Source organism: Leptidea sinapis, chromosome 1 (genome assembly GCF_905404315.1).
Source record: "Leptidea sinapis chromosome 1, ilLepSina1.1, whole genome shotgun sequence".
Lineage (NCBI taxonomy): Eukaryota > Metazoa > Arthropoda > Insecta > Lepidoptera > Pieridae > Leptidea > Leptidea sinapis.
Window position 1 is genome coordinate 7,607,569 of NC_066265.1, and position 16,885 is coordinate 7,624,453.

The following is a 16,885-nucleotide window of genomic DNA, read 5'->3' on the forward strand; positions in this document are numbered from 1 at the left end:
ACTTTATTGAACTTTATTGTAAAACAAAATACTGAAAATACTAAAGACGAGGCAGTAAGTGCCCGGGCTATAGCCTGTTCGGAAGAACGAATTAAAAAAAATGTAGACTGTGGTCGTACCCGGTATTTTAGTTTCAATTATTAGCAAAGTTTAACAGAACATGTGGCACGTCAACGTCACACTGCGGTATCTAGTTGGAGCGCAAAGGAGACCAATCCTTAATATAAGGATTATTTATTTATTTATTATTTATTTATCCAAATAGATAAGAACAGACAGGATAGTCCTAAGTCCAGAGGTGTAGCGAAAATGATGGTAAGACTATGATATTTATAATATGTTTAAATTATTTTGCTAGACATGGCATTATAATTTATGTTAAAACTAGCTACCCCGACAGACATTGTTCTGTAGATAATAAAAATACTGTTTTATAGGAATTTGCCAATAATATATCAAAACATCATGAATTATTTCGTAAAAAATGCTCCATACAAAAAAAAATATAGAAAATAAAAATATTTATGGGTCCCAAATCGAAATAAAAACTACCCTATCTCTCAAGTTGGACCAAACTGCACTCCATGAAGTAATCCCCATTAAAATCCGTTCATTAGTTTAGGAGTTCATCGCGGACAAACAACGTGTCACGTAATTTATATATATAATATTAAGATATTTAAAATACATCGTCGTAATTAATATTCTGCGTAACAGAAGAAGCATAACCTTACCTTACACACGCCGAAAATAAATCTCGCAACTTTACGAGCTCACATCTTTAAATTTCACCTATTATCTACATAACGCGATTATATCATTTTTAATAATATTTTAATAATTTTAAATATTAAACTTATCATTATTATGAACAAGATAGTCGTATAATGCGACGGAAATGGGATGAACTTAAGATACTATAGGATTAAACGAAAAAATAAATTTAATTATGCTTATGACTGTTTCTAACTCATTTATGTGCCTATGTATATACATAACATTACCAAGAATATATTAAGAGGTAACAGTCAAGATGTCACTTCTCGTACCATTTAATTTAGATTTCTATAAAAAGACTAGCTGACCCAGCAAACGTTGTATTGCCGATATTAAAATCGCGATACAAAAGTAACTGTTGATCGTAGATGGGTGATAATTTGAAGTTATATGTATGTAATGCTGACTCATAATCAAACAATTTAAAAAAAAATGTCAAAAAAATTTAAAAAAAAATCGTGTGGACCACCCTTAACATTTAGGGGGATGAAAAATAGATGTTGTCCGATTCTCAGACCTACCCAATATGCACTCAAAATTTCATGAGAATCGGTCAAGCCGTTTCGGAGGACTTCAAAGTTTAACACCATGACACGAGAATTTTATATATTAGATATTATGTACACGGAAAATTAACAAAACAAAATATGAATTTTCTCCTAATTATACTTACATACATATATACAACCTACAGTCTACACTATGCGCGAAAAACCCCCAAATTAAGTCTCCAATTTAATTCTACGAACAGCTTTCAGGAAAAGGATTAGCAAATAAAATTTGAAAACATTATTTTATGAACGATGCGGGACTCGAACCTACAACCTCTCGCGTTTCGTGCACTCGCACGGCTCTTTCAACTGAGCTAACTGTTCGAGTGACGTATCGTCATAAAATCTTGTGTGCTTTGTTCAACTCTCAGGTTCCGAGTCCCGCATTGTTCATCAAAATTTATTTTCAAATTTAATTTGTGTAGGTATTAATCCTACAAGTGAGGTTTACCTTATAATAACAATGTAAATTTTTCATTTCTTCGCTTAAAACTCACTTTTTTTTTAACAGTTAGAACAAAAGCTAGATAATTCAATCTTAATCGAATCATCCTATTTGTTTTAATGTTAAGTTACAGTATGTCAAGTACAAATATATTATGCAAGCCTACATACAGCCTACTTAGCTTCACCACATGAGTTATGGCGTAGGAGCATTGCTCAACATGAAGTTACCATAACAGGAGTTAGTTTGAACTACTAATTGAGAGTTCCTTTATTGTCTGATGTACTCACTGAAGACAAAACTAGTCACAACATTGCATAATGTAACCAAGTAAAGTAGATCCGTTACTCGAAAGCTTGGCTTTGGCTCAGTAAAAGAGCGGTCGCACGTTTGTTCATAGATTTTGTTTTCAAATTTAATTTGTGTAATTAATCCCCTTTAAAAATTGTTTAGATTTGAAAGGGCGACATCTCAAGTTAATTTCCTAATATGCAATTATTGGGGTTGAGCAGGTTATTAACAGTAAAGTAGATCCTGTAGATGGAGCCACAACCTGTGAGTTTAACAAGACATACAAGATTTATCAACGATACGTCACTCGTACGGTTGGCTCAGTGGAAGAGCGATCGCATGTTCGTTCATAAATTTTGTTTTCAAATTAATTTGTGTAATTAATGCCAGAAGTGAGGTTTATCACTTTAAAAAAATGTTTAGATTTACAAGAGCGACATCTCAAGTCAATTTCCTAATATGCAAATATTGGGGTTGAGCAGGTTATTAACAGTAAAGTAGATCCCGTAGATGGAGCCACAACCTGTGAGTTTAACAAGACATACAAGATTTATCAACGATACGTCACTTGTACGGTTGGCTCAGTGGAAGAGCGCTAGCACGGAACGCAAGATGTCGCGGGTTCGTGTCCCGTATCGTTCATACATTTCGATTTCCGATCATAGACTGAGCATTACTGCCACTAAATAAGGTGTTAATTTGATTAAACGTTATAATGTTATCTGTATAACTTTAACCCCCTTATTCATAATGGTCCGCTAACTTTGAACAGCCGCTAAGGAGTGTTTTTTCTCATTCTGACTAAGGTCAATAGCTGATGAAGACAGAGTGAGAATTAGCAATGCTTTAAGTCAGCAGACTATTATGAATAAGGTGGTAAATGTAAACATACTGTTAAAACTTTTATGTCAGCGCTCGGACATTTATGACAACATTTTACTAGGCGATTGGGAGACATCTCTTCACGTTTTCCTATAGTACAACTACAGATGATTAGAATAGTACCCGTCTACTATATCAACATAATTGTAACCTGTACTCACTACCAACTTGTAATAATTGTAACCTACAGACATTTAATTTATCTTACTATGATAATGGCAAGTGGTTCACCTTGCTAACCCACGCGTCACCGACCTTTCTAATGCTGTACCGAGGCACTGACTCACAAATAAAGGTTACATGTAGCTGATAAACACGGTTCCAATAAGATAGAGCTAATATAGATTTAGGGCCGCTTCCAACTTCTCTGTAACAACAATTAGGAACATACCACGCAACGAAATCAGGATGCACTCCACGAGCAAGAGGCTCACTTGATCGAAAGTCATGAGGAAACCGCCAATGAACATTCGCAAAACCAGGGATAGACATGCGTTGCCGGTCTTTAATGTTCTATCCTTGAAGGTCCCTAAGTCGTACCCGTACGCTCTTTTGTCCTCCGTTTCCATAAATAAAAAATCGTGTAGGTGTGGTTCGATCAAAACGCAAAAACTATTTATTAGATTTGTTAAAATGTTGCATGAATATTAATTAACGAATAAAATTGTTACTATTTTGCCACCCTTCAGGGGGGATTTTCCAATATAACGTTTATTATTTAAAGCTGATAACCTAAATGCCGATTTTCACGTCTCTAACTTCATGAACATGGGATTTGCATACAAAATTTCAACCCCTATTTCCCTTGGGGGAGTAATTTCTCTAGTTTTCTTAATTAACACCTAGGACCTGGAAGGAATCTCCCATTCAAATTTCAAGTTTGTAGCTTTTATAGTGTCTCAAATTTCATGATTAGTTAATGGATGAATCAGTGGTTCTCTTTTATACACAGCGGTACGAAACAATGGCGACAATAAATAGATTAGAATTGCTTAACCGTAATCATAAAAAATATTCAAAAATAAAACACATAATTCACCTAAATAAATAAATTTTCGATAATATAATTTCGGAACATCCTGTAAGAAATCTAGTGTAAGAAATCTAGTAGCCGAGCGCTAGTGTAGGCCAGTGCCTGGTGTCAGTACACCTACTTCGTGCCGTCTTATTTGAACACGTAAAGGGTGATTTAAATTGTGTTTCCTAAATATTATATAATTTCTTTGTTTCAAATTTCAACTATTTACTTTAAATTTTAGATTTACATTGAGGAATTTGCTAGAAACTATGTAAGTCGAGTTAGTAAGTCTTTTATGGGGCGATGTATATGCTTATACAACAAGATCCCAGAATTTGTTCAAACAAAAGTATTACGATATTCAAAAGGATTGTTAAAAGACGTTTGTGTGGTGAAGGTTACTATAACATCAATGACTTTCTTAATGATTCCACAGATTGGGAATGGAGCGACCGCACTTAGGCTATTAAATAATATGTTTAATTGTACAACATTACTTCTGTCTGAGGCATTCTCTTTGGAATGGGTGTTAGTTTTTACTTTCAATAAGTGATGTCACATCCTATTTTGTGTGTTCATTTAATGTCGCCATAAAAAAGCCACGCTGTATATAGATTGAGCGATGCTATACGATCAGCTCAAGTTCGTCCAGCGAAAAACGATTATTACTATCTCCAATAATCAGATTGTCTAAAATCTAAATCATAAGCAATCATATTCTGGTACGATCAGCTCCACAACTAATTAAATGAAACAGATGAACACAACTTTCGCCATGACACTAGTTTTCTGCTCCAGTTTGTCTCCAGCCAGCGCGGAATGAGTCGGTTCATTTTCATAATTATAATTAAGTGAAAGTGCTTTCGGTGGAAGCGCCGATTCATGGAGAAACTCCGTGAGCCATGTATGGTTCTTGTCTTGGGCAATGTGCTCAGTGTGGAGCTGGTTCTGATGACGTAACACTTTGGGAAACTACAGGTCCTTAGCAACCAAGAAAAGCCATGGTTGAGTGGTGTACCTATGTACATATAATACCAAACCCACCTGAGTGTACGAATATATCTTCCTTGTAACGTTTCAAGTACGTTTTCAGAGTGACTGAAAATGTAACTTTTACGCAAAATCTGATGTAAAAACGCTTTAATCCTCTAATTAAAAGTGTTTTTTTAATGTGTAAAACTCGTATTAATTAACGAGAATAAATCTTTTTTTACGATAGTAACGGACGAGACGAGCAGGACGTTCAGCTGATGTAATTGATACGCCCGGCCCATTAGAATGCAGTACCGCTCGGGATTCTTGAAAAACCCAAAAATTCTGAGCGGCACTACAATAGCGCTCGTCACCTTGAGACATAAGATGTTAAGTCTCATTTGTCCAGTAATTACTACTAGCTACGGCGCCCTTCCGACCGAAACACAGTAATGTTTACACATTACTGCTTCACGGTAGAAATAGGAAATATTATAAATACTGAATTTACCATAATATGTGCGTAAAAAGTTTTCTAATTATATTTTTTTTTGCTATTTTGATTACAATTATAATTTACGTCATAATTTTGTAAATAACCTTGATATTAAAGTATCATAATTTATCTGGTTTGTTTTGACACATTTCTTAAACAAACGACATGTTTTGCGTGATTGAGAAACATTTAGATTCAAGCGTGCTTTTCAAACTTAATGTTGAATGTGCTTAGAATTGAATTTAATCTATATAATCATCTAATAATCTCTGGAACAATTAGAGCTAAAGACTTGAAATTTGGTAGGAATATTCTTTTCACCGAGTAGAGGTCAGCTAAGAACGGATTTTTCCAAAATTCCATCCGCAAGAGTTTTTTTTTATTATGAACAGAACAGCGTCTGTCGGGTCAGCTAGTAGAAATATATTTATTTACCATAGGAAGTGACAATAACATAACATATTGCAGCAACACGTCATGAAGGTCGTCGTTCGTAAAGCGTCATTGTAGTGACCTCTCTTGCTCTTTTTGAACCTAGAAAGAATACTGTCAGAGACTTTTGCGCTGACAACTGACATGTAAAAGTATCCCAAAGGTAACAAGTATGAGAAATTTTAATGCGCTTGTATGCTTTTTACTAAATTATTCTAAAAGTAAAAAGTTTTATAACTTGTGCTATATAGAACTATTCGTGTGCCAGTCCGACTCTTGACCGGTTTATGACAAATATCGCCGCTAAGGCAGTAAAGTCCTCAAATTGCGACCACGTGCGAAGACGTATTGTTGAGATGGACCGGCAATATGGTCAAGTTCGCCGGAGGATGAGGGCAACGCAGGACCTATCGACGTGGCGATCTCTGGGGGATGCCTTTGTTCAGCAGTGGACATCTTCCAGCTGAGATGCTGATGATGAAGTAGAAAAATTAAAATTGAAAATTTTTTCGTTGTCGATGTGATTGTTTGCACGAGCTAATTAATCTTTGGGACTTCCAGACGGATTTAACAACAGACCCAGCCAGCGTTTAATATTGTTTAAAAAAGTTTAGTTCGTTTTAGGTTAATTTTATGATAATTTAAGTTAATCTTCTATCTATGTATATATATATTTATCTACGTAAATTTCCTTTTAAAATTTGCAGCGAAGCGGGTGGAACGGCTAGTTAATATATAATTGGTACTAATCTATAATGGTGTAGAGATAGATCGACTTGAGCATTGAACTTGTGCAAGCCTCCTTAGAAGCCTCCGTGTCAGTGACCTCAAGCTCGGCCGCTGAGTGACCGCTACCGGAGAAAGTATAGTTGAACCTGACATCAAAATATTTCGATAGCTGTTGCGAAACCGCGCGCAAGTGAAAGTTCCGTAATATGATTTATTGCGGCTGTTTAAGCTTTTATTTGGTTGGTATTACGTAGGTTATTGACTGAGGTATTTTCTTATGGAATCAGCGTGGATCATTATTAATTCATACTCGATTGATTAATTTTATTAATCGTTTTAGATCTGTCTAAACGAAAGTCTAGAGAAACGAAATTAATAGGTTTATTTTTCACTCAAATATTTATTTCATAATTCAATCATTTGCGAAAGAATGTAGCTTGTAAATATTTATTAAATATTACTATTAAAACAGTATTGAAATTATATATTAACATGTGTGCTTGTATATCAATGCCATTTAAATTCAAACTTATCACGTCGTCTACCGCTGGACAAAAGGGCCTCTCCCAAAGATCTCCACGACGATCGATGGCCACCTATGTGTCATATGAACCACAGCAGTTTCGTAACCATTTGAGCTGTCGGTGACTTTGGTTCTCCTACGCATCTCCTCATTTCTGATTCGATCTCGCAGTGAAACTCCGAGCATAGCCCTCTGAGCGACCCTAAGCTTTCTCATAAAGCCCATCGTTAAGGACCAATGCAATCAAACAATTTTTTTTTTAATCTTTGTCACAGTCTTGTCAATTAAGATTTTACTCATATATTGCTGTGAATACTCGAAAGAATTTATAACTTGTCTTGTGCGGGAGCCACTTGTAGAGGTTCATCTGTCACCGGGAACTCGGCTTCCTAATGTTAAAATTAAAGTTATCATTTTACTTTATTTATCACGTAAAATTACATATATTTTCATAATGTATAAAATGCTCGCATAATGCCATTATTTATTTACAGTGTGTATAAATCTGTTTATGTAATAGTGATGCATCTACTGTAACTCAATAACACTTGTGGCTTTTAAATTTACATTTTTTATCGAGTAAGTCGCGCCTTTTGAGTATTTTTGCTGTATCAATTTGCATACCTTGTAATTAAAATAATATGTAAAACGATACAATTTTAAATGTTTAAATAAAACGGTGCCATTAGTTTCTTGTCACTTCTTCCCATTAAAGGTCATCATTTTCCGAAACGGTGGTAAATAGCTTTTGACATTCATAAGTGTCCTAATCGGCCGAATTGAACAAGGCAATTTTTGGTTTTGATTTTCTTTAACTGAGTCTTTTTTTGACTCCCCGCTGCAATCAGATAGGCTTCGAGAAGTAATTCTGGAGATGGACTGACATGGTGGCAGATCTCCATCGAATCCAAGGCTTTCTGAAAGGCAAAGTGGCTGGTTATACTCCTCCGTTTTCTGTATAACCTGCCGCACCGTATGTATGTGGTCTATGGTGCTAGAGCCTTTTTGGAATCCGGCACGTTAGTGAGGCTGGAAGTCGTCAAACCTGTGCACGAGATGATTCGTGATAGCCATAGAAAACAGGGCACATAGCTCGACGGACAGATGGCCGTTGGGGCAGTAAAGTCCTCGAATAGCGACCATGTACTGGAAGACGTAGTGATGGTAGGCCCCCAACAAGATAGACCGACGTTCTTGTCAAGATGGCTGGAATACGTTGGATGGGGGCAGCGTGGGACCGATCGTCATGGCGATCTTTAGGGGAAGCCTTTGTCCAGTATTGGACGTCTTTCGGTTGAAATGATGACGATTATGAAGATTTTTTTATCGTATTTGCTACAACCTCTATATATATTTATATCTTCAGGTAAACAATAAGCAGTATTGTTCATACTCGGTACACAATGTGGCAAAATTCACAACACGTAATGTATATTTGGTCCAACGTATTCACATCGTTAAATTTGTCGTTTGTATTCAGTGTACGCTCCGATTATTTTATATGACATAATGTAAAAGGCAGCCGGCGGCCGGAATTACAATTCATTACGATGTACCGTCCCTTCTTATGTAGTATTTGATTGTAAACAATAGTTTTGTAAATTATTTTTTTTTCAAATTCAAATATTTTTATGCAAAATAGGATGTGACATCAGTTATTGAAAGTCAAAAACTACCACCAATTCGAATGTGAATGCCTCAGACCTGAGAAGAATGGGCGCAACAAACTCAACGGGGTTTTCATCGAATAAATATGTTTACAAAGTTATATTGTACAATTAAACTTATTATTTAATAGCCTGAGGGCGGTCACTCCATTCCCAATCTGTGGTATCATTAAAAAAGTCATTTATGTTATAGTAACCTTTACCACACAAACGTTTGTTTTGAACATTTTCTGGGATGTTGTTGTAAAAGCATATACATCGCCCCACAAAAGACTTACTAACTCGACTTAGCCGAGTAGTAGTAGGCATCATAAGTTTATGTCTGTTCCTGGTGTTAACATTATGGTTATGACAGTTTCTGGCAAACAGTTTGTTAAATCAAATTTTATTATTTTCAAAATAGGATATAAGATCGCTTATGTGTTATATATAAATCGGGTTCGAATCTCGGTAGGTGCAAACATTTTATGAAGAATATTGAACGTGTTGTAAACCGTACATAATATTGTTGTAAGCATTTTCATTGTCATTTGCCCCAATTGATAAACGCGTGCATTTAATTTTCCTAATGAAATAAAGTTATCATTCATCACTCAATTACAACGGATATTTATCATAACTCATCGTTCCACTTTATCATTTATTATTTCATACCAAATGTATGGAAGGTTGAAGCATTAGCCCTACATTTTTTGGTCCTTCGAGCCGGATGTTTGTTTCCGAGACATGGATGTTTATGTATGTTTAAGTAAGTATATTGTATTAAATATATCGTTTTCTTGTACCCATTGTTCAGGCTATGCCTAGTTTGGGGCAAGAATTTTTTTTAAAAAGTGTCAATGTATTATTAAGTATTATATTTATATTATTAGTTATTGTTAAACGTCGAAAAACTACTCCCCATTTCGAAATAGTATGCCTCAGACCTGAAAAGATCGGACGCAAAACTCAGCAGGCAATTTTTTCTTCTTAATTTACTTACAATATATTATTATGTACTATCGTACAATAAAATTTATAATTAAATAGCCTGAGGGCGTTCGTTTCATTCCCAGTCTGTTGTATCATTAAGAAAATCATTTATGTTATAATAACCTTCCTCACACAAACGTTATTTAACAATTCAATATTAAAACAACAATTATCGGTCCAAATTCCAAAATGCGAGAAGAAAAACGATATTGTTTAAAATTATTTTTTGATCTAAAATTCCTTAACAATAATATATATACATAAAACATTAAGTTAAAATTATCATTAGACCGTCGATTATTACCAATAACCCTATTTAGTACTATAGCTAACAGTAAGCATACTGTTTCATTAGTAATTTAATGTAAGTTAAACCCTTCCGATAAGTTATATAACTATACGCTCCGTAACGAGAATTACGGAACCCGCGTTTCTTAAAATCCGACTCGCACTTGACCACTTTTACTTCCTACAATTCCATAAACAAGATTTAAATCTAAAATAATTTATACGTCTAGATAGTCTCTTGCTGTTAGACAACCGATAAAAATAGGCCAGGAATATTAGTTTAGTGTGCGTGTCAAGCTACGTCTTACACTTGCGATTTGTACGACACTTTGTGTTAGTGTGCGTGAATTGCTCAAAATAGAGGTTAGTTCTATATTAAATTTTTCGATGTTTTCACAGCTGTTAAAGTCTATCTAGACGTATAAATGATTTAAAGAAACATTGTATGAAGCGAATATTCGTTACCATGTAACGTTAATTATTAAATTGAATGTATTGATAAATATATGTTTTTTTCAGGTGAAAATCGCAGCGAGAGACTTCGACTTCGATTAAGGTAATATTTATTTATATTTCTACTACATTATAAAAATAATTGTACTTAATTATTCCTTTCGAAAGTCTAGGTGTGAAGACGGGTGAAGAGTGATGGAATGGAGGTTGTATCGAATTACGACACGTTTCGGTCGTTTTTTATTACGTTATTACCTAAATTGTATCGGCATTGTTATGGTCAGATGATTGCTATACGTATTGATAGTAAAAAGTATATGAAATTATGTATTTTAAAAACACAATTCAACCAAAACATATCAGCCAACAAATATACGCAGATAATATAATAATTTAAAAAGTTGCTAGCGAGAAAATACAAATATAGTAAGGTGACAAAAAGGATATAAATAAATATTACAAAAAAATTTAGCTTCCGATACCGGGAATCGAACCCGAGCCTCCTGGGTGAGAGCCAGGTATCCTAGCCACTAGACCATATCGGATATAAGTAACACAACGAAATTTGCTAATATGTGTTATTTACTGTTCAAATTATTATTTATATCATTGCTGTTATCTATTTATTTATATACTTTTAATAGGTAAATGTTATTGTGCTATTATTATGCATGTGTTGTTATCGTGGCAACTGTGAACTAAGATTATTAAAGAAGAATTAAGAAAAGATTATTTTTAGTTTTATCATTCTCTTATTTTAGAAGTTACAGGGGGGACACATTTTTCCACTTCAGAATAGTCCCTTGAGCATTTAGTTTAAAAAAAGAGATTACAAACCTCAATATGTTTTTTGTACACCTAAGACTATCTACGAATGTATAGGGTTTCGTTTTTTGCCATTTGGCTACGGAACCCAAAAATCCTGCTTCAGTGTTTAGTGATTTTTTTATACAAGAGGAGGCAAACAGGCAAGAGGCTCACGGGATGGGAGTGGTGAGGCAATAGCACATGGACATCCGCAACGACAGGTATGAAGAGATGCGAAACCAGCCTTTAAGGTGGGATGTTCTATTTTGAAGCTCCCTATAAAAGTCGGGAAATCAGCAGCTGGTAAATTATTATTTTTATTATCTAGTTCTGAAAAAATATTTCATATTATGTACTTCATAGAACAAAATTTTTGTTTGCTGTTTAAAAAAATATATTTCATTTAATGTCCTATAATCTCAACAAAAAAAAAAAACACAAAAAAAACTTAATTGAAGTTGAGAAACTATCTTGTGATTATAGAGCTTGGGCGCTGGTGATTCAAAACCATCTAACTAAATCTATGGATTAACCAAATAATGGGTTTACGTTTTCTTGGTAAAGTTAATGACTTCAGAAGACTCTTCAATAACAGGAATCCTGGAATGAAGCGCGAACGGTCTAGTCTCCTTTAATGCATTTCAACTCATAGGGAACTTTCTAAAGCCGTCACGTGCACACTACACTTTATCTTTTTCTCCTAAATTCAAGATTGGTGATTCCAATTCCTACTGCCTTAGAATAAGGATTGGTCTCCGCTGCGTTCCAACCACATACCGCAGGCGTACTCGCAAAGTGAGAGGCTCCTTTGTAGAAGATGCCGGCTAGATTATGGGTACCACAACGGCGCTTAATTCTGCTGTGAAGCAGTAATGTGTAAGCATTACTGTGTTTCAGTCTAAAGGGCGCCGAAGCTAGTGAAATAACTGGGCAAATGAGACTTGATAACTTATGTCTCAAGGTAACGAGCGCAATTGTAGTGCCGCTCAGAATGTTTTAAGTTTTTCAAGAATCCTGAGCGACGCTGCATTGTAATGGGCAGGGCGTATCAATTATCATTAGGTGAACGCCCTGCTCGTATCGTCCCTTACTTTGATTTAAAAAAAAATGTGGCAACTAATAGTACGCCCAAATGGGCATACTCGAGCCAGTCTCGAACAAAGTGTGACGTTGGCGTGCCACATGTTCTGTTAAACTTTGCTAAAAATTTAAACTAAAATGCCAGATTGCGAAGTAAAACTCTATAAAAACAATACTACAAGAAATAAGAAAGACACTGGGATCACATATCAACAGTAAGTATTTTGTATTTTATTAATTTCAATGTAAAATAACACGAAGCGTATATATAATGATGCCATTAAGTGTCAAGATACCACGGCCACGATCATCTAATAGTTGTCGTAAAGAAAATAAAGTGTGTGTGTACTTATGTATGCACCCAAGAAGTTATACTTCTTTGGCGTAACAAAGCAAAAATTCTTTAAACTATTTATCTCTCGTGCTATTCTACTTGTTTGTAGAAAGAGCAATATTGTAAAAATCTTATAAAGATGGCTTTGACACTTAATAATTTAATATTAACGAATACGGCTGTATGGGCTTGAAGCCTTTGCCTGTCCAAATAATGGTCGAAGAAACCAAAAAAATAACGAATGTCGCAATCGTCAGATTTTTTTTTGGAACCAACGTCATCCTGTTACTATTGTGTTACAGTGATGCGTGATACATAAAATTTAATTCTCATCATTTTTTCATAATGTGCCTAAAGAAGTATAACTTCAAAAGCTATTGTTCTAAGGTAGTGCGGTATCTAGTAACCATCTAATAACCAATCCCATATTTCATTTTTCACTAAAATGGCAGCTCAAATGACATAATATGACAGGTGACAGCTAGCTTTCACAATTGGCCACAGCCCAGAGTCAATTGAGCTATGACCGATGCTCATTTACCGAATAATCACATTACGATGTTAAACCCTTTCTCTTTACCAATATCTATTTCGTTTTCAATTTACTCAGACTTGTCATATTCACTACTACCTACATCCTTTGGACAATAGGTAGTTGGATTCACGATAAATTTTATCTTTAATAGTTACAATAGTGGAAAATCAAATCAAAATTATTTTATTCGTGTATGTCACGAAAATGACACTTACGAATGTAAAAAAAATACATTTCTCACAAGCAATTCACACGATTGTATAAAACGTGCAGTCATTGACAGATTGACAGATACGGCTATAATCTTGTAAAAAACGGAAATAGCCGAAATCAACTACGTTTTAAGCAACTGTTCGCTTTCAAACTTAGCCGGATTATACTTCGTCGCCAATCACCATACTGTAATTACTACTATTTCATACTTAAGTCAAATCACTGCACGTTTCATACTAAATTATTTAAATTTTTACTTAGGCAGTCCCGCCCCTGAATGTAGTATTTGCATCCTCTCTACATTACTTTTTAAATTTACCGCAACTTCGTCAAAGGTTGAGCTAATGAGAAGAACCGAAGAATTGGCGATAACCGGTGATCTAACATTACACGCTCGCTTCAGTATTATCGTACTTAAGCGTACATACTGTCTTATTAATAAACGCAGTGTAAAGTTACTCCAGGCTTAAAATTACATCTCCCGGAGATGTCATGTAATCTGTAGTGGCAAAGGTAATATAAATATAAAAAGTTTTAAATTTGGAATAACCATACTTTGCTTACTTTTAATTACTTCTCCCGGTCATGTAATTCTGTGCTGACAAAGGTAAGATTAAGATAAACGGCCTAACAAATAAACTTGGTATAAAGTTATAACTGATGATAAACAAAGAAAATGCAAAATGTTTACAATATCGTTGACAACACTGTGTAAACATTTTATATATTCTTGGTTTATGCTTAGTTAACTTTGTGCCAATTTTATTTGTAAGGCCGAAAAAGTTTTAAATTTAGAATAACCATACTTTTCATTTATTAATAACACATTTTCTGTCACATTAATAAACGCAATGTAAAGTTACGCCAAGTTTAAAATAACTTCTCCCTGTCGTGTAAATCTGTGTTGACAATGGTAAGATAAAGACAAAAAAATTTAAATTTGTAAATGACTCATTATCTGTCTTATTAATAAACGCAGTGTAAAGTTACACCAAACTTAAAATTACAAATCTCTGTCATGTAATTCTGTAGCGTCAAAGGCAAATAGTTTTAAACTTGGAATAACTTTACTTCGGGCTTATTAATAACACAATTAAGTTTGAATTATTGAAGTATTAATGATAGGAATTGGCTGTTACTACACTTATAATTAGACACACACAACCATGCAGACGATTATATAAGCCATGATATACATAATAATGTATAATCACATATTATGTTACACTTTCTAAGGAAGCTCTGTTTAAGCGTAAAATTATATTATTATGTAACTCTAGTACTCTGTGAAAACCAATCGATCGTAATGTTTGTAACAGTGCAGCAAGACGTTGGTAATAAGATAATTATTGTGAGACAATCATAATAACAAATCGCCCATGCGATTGTACCCACACACTTTTTTTAATACTTTCGTAAACCTATGATATGCCAACACATCCTGCGCGCCTGCAGAAGTCACCTGCTGTGTTGTTTTGGCGCTAATCCCAGCGCCGGCGACTTGAGATGCTATACCCACTTGTGTTTACAATAGTCGTGGTGCTAACAAGCTTAGCAAAATACGCGATTTATGATAGATTCGTGCTGTTATATCGCCGGCCGCCGCTCTACCAGTGGAAGGCTCCCTTGCACAGGATGCTGGCTAGATGAGGTACTACAACAACGCCTATTTCTGCCGTGAAGCAGTTATGTGTAAGAATTATTGTGTTTCGTTCTGAAAGGCGCCGTAGCTAATGAAATTACTGGACAAATGAGACTTATCATCTTTTTTCTCAAGGCGGCGAGCGCAATTGTAGTGCCGCTCTGAATTTTTGGATTTTTCAGGAGTCCTAAGCGCCTCTACATTGTAATTCATTTTCGGCTGAACGTCCTGCTCGTCTTGTCCCTTATTATCATAAAAAAGACAACAAAAAGCTGCACAAATTCAGATGAATTGGCTAAAAGTTCAACATATCTCAAAAAATGTATAATCATATTATATTTATATATATAAACATTTACATAAAGCTTTAGACATAATATAAATATAGATAGTATATAATAATGATATATGTATGTAAATAGAAAGAGAATGAAAGTTGTTTGTCTGCAAATATAGTGACGACACACACTTGTAGGTTTCCGGTAGCTTTGACTTACTAAGAACTAATTAGAGAATATCCGTGCTTTTACCGGACGGTGTATGGTGTAGTGTGCCCACTGTTTCCGTGACGTCATCACTCGGGGCAGTTCTTCTGCTACACCTTTCTGTCGCACTTGTACTGTTGCATGATTATTATGAGGGTTCACCCTCACGTCGTAACACAACGGTATGGTATATTTTTTCAAAGTTAAACTTCTTTTGGCGCGGAAGGCATTAAAGTGAATTTTGTCTATTAATGTCACGCAAATTCGACACCCTAACGTTAGCTGGTCAACTAGACCATTTGTATCATACTTCAGCGACTCGCTCATTTTTGGGTCTTTCAAGAATCCTTCGGCACTGCATTGTAACGGGCAGAGCGCATCAATAACCATCAGATGAACATCTCTGCATGTCCCTTATTATCTAAAAAAAAAAAAGAATTAACAGAAGTAGTAGGTACTTATTTATTTTTGTGAATTTTTCTCTAAGTGGTTGTCTATGACCAAGATGATATAGACCTACGCCTGAACAGCTCTCTTCTGCAGCGCAAAACCTATATCAATGTCAGCAGCATTACCCAATAGCAAAATTCCATACATCATTTAGCTTCGCTAACACCGAAACCAAGATACGCAAACATTCGCTCTGACCACTTCAAAATCGTCCTATTAATTTCTCAGCGTGTATTGAACGAAAGTAAAGTTACAAAACCGGTTTTGGTCGCATCTAGCCGCATACTTCCACCGGTAACCGGTTTCAGCTGGCTCACATATTTACACCAGCATCGCCCTTCCTGTCATTTCACTTTTTTAATCTCTCACTATACTTTACATGTAAGAATTTCAAACGTAATTCGCTGTACTGTAGGTATGTTATTAGTAGCCTGTGTTTTAATTTCTTCCGTGATTCTAGAGATATTTGCTAAAGCCGTAAAACGTGTAATTTACGTTATTGACTCGGATTACTTCCACAGACACAGACTACATTCATCAATGTATTAAAAAACATAATATAACCTTTACGTTTTTTTTTTCTTTTTAATATACCTATACATTTAAAACTTACTGTCCGAGGGGGACAAACGAACAGTTTCAAGCTATTTAAAACCTAGGTCCTAAAGAATTATTAAGAGAAAAACTTAAAGAAATTTTGACTGTTGCTTCTCGATATATTCTTCATAATGTTCTATATGTTCATAAGCACATTGAGGAATTTGCTAGAAACTGTGACAATCATTATGTTAACACGACGAACAAACATGAACTTGTTTTGCCTACTACTCGGTTACTTAACCG

The 16,885-nt window shown here is 34.9% G+C and overlaps 1 protein-coding gene and 1 non-coding gene across 2 annotated transcripts in view; one reads left to right on the top strand and one right to left on the bottom strand.

Moving 5' to 3' along the window:
* LOC126967416 (uncharacterized) overlaps positions 1-16,885 on the top strand; it is a 56,541-nt gene that overhangs the window by 16,726 nt on the left and 22,930 nt on the right. Inside the window, exon 2 of the mRNA XM_050811909.1 lies at positions 10,563-10,599. The gene's annotated coding sequence lies outside the window, so the exon portion shown is untranslated. The remainder of the gene's footprint in view (positions 1-10,562; positions 10,600-16,885) is intronic.
* Trnae-cuc (transfer RNA glutamic acid (anticodon CUC)) lies at positions 10,970-11,041 on the bottom strand. The gene has a single exon. It is a non-coding gene; the product is annotated as a tRNA-Glu (tRNA).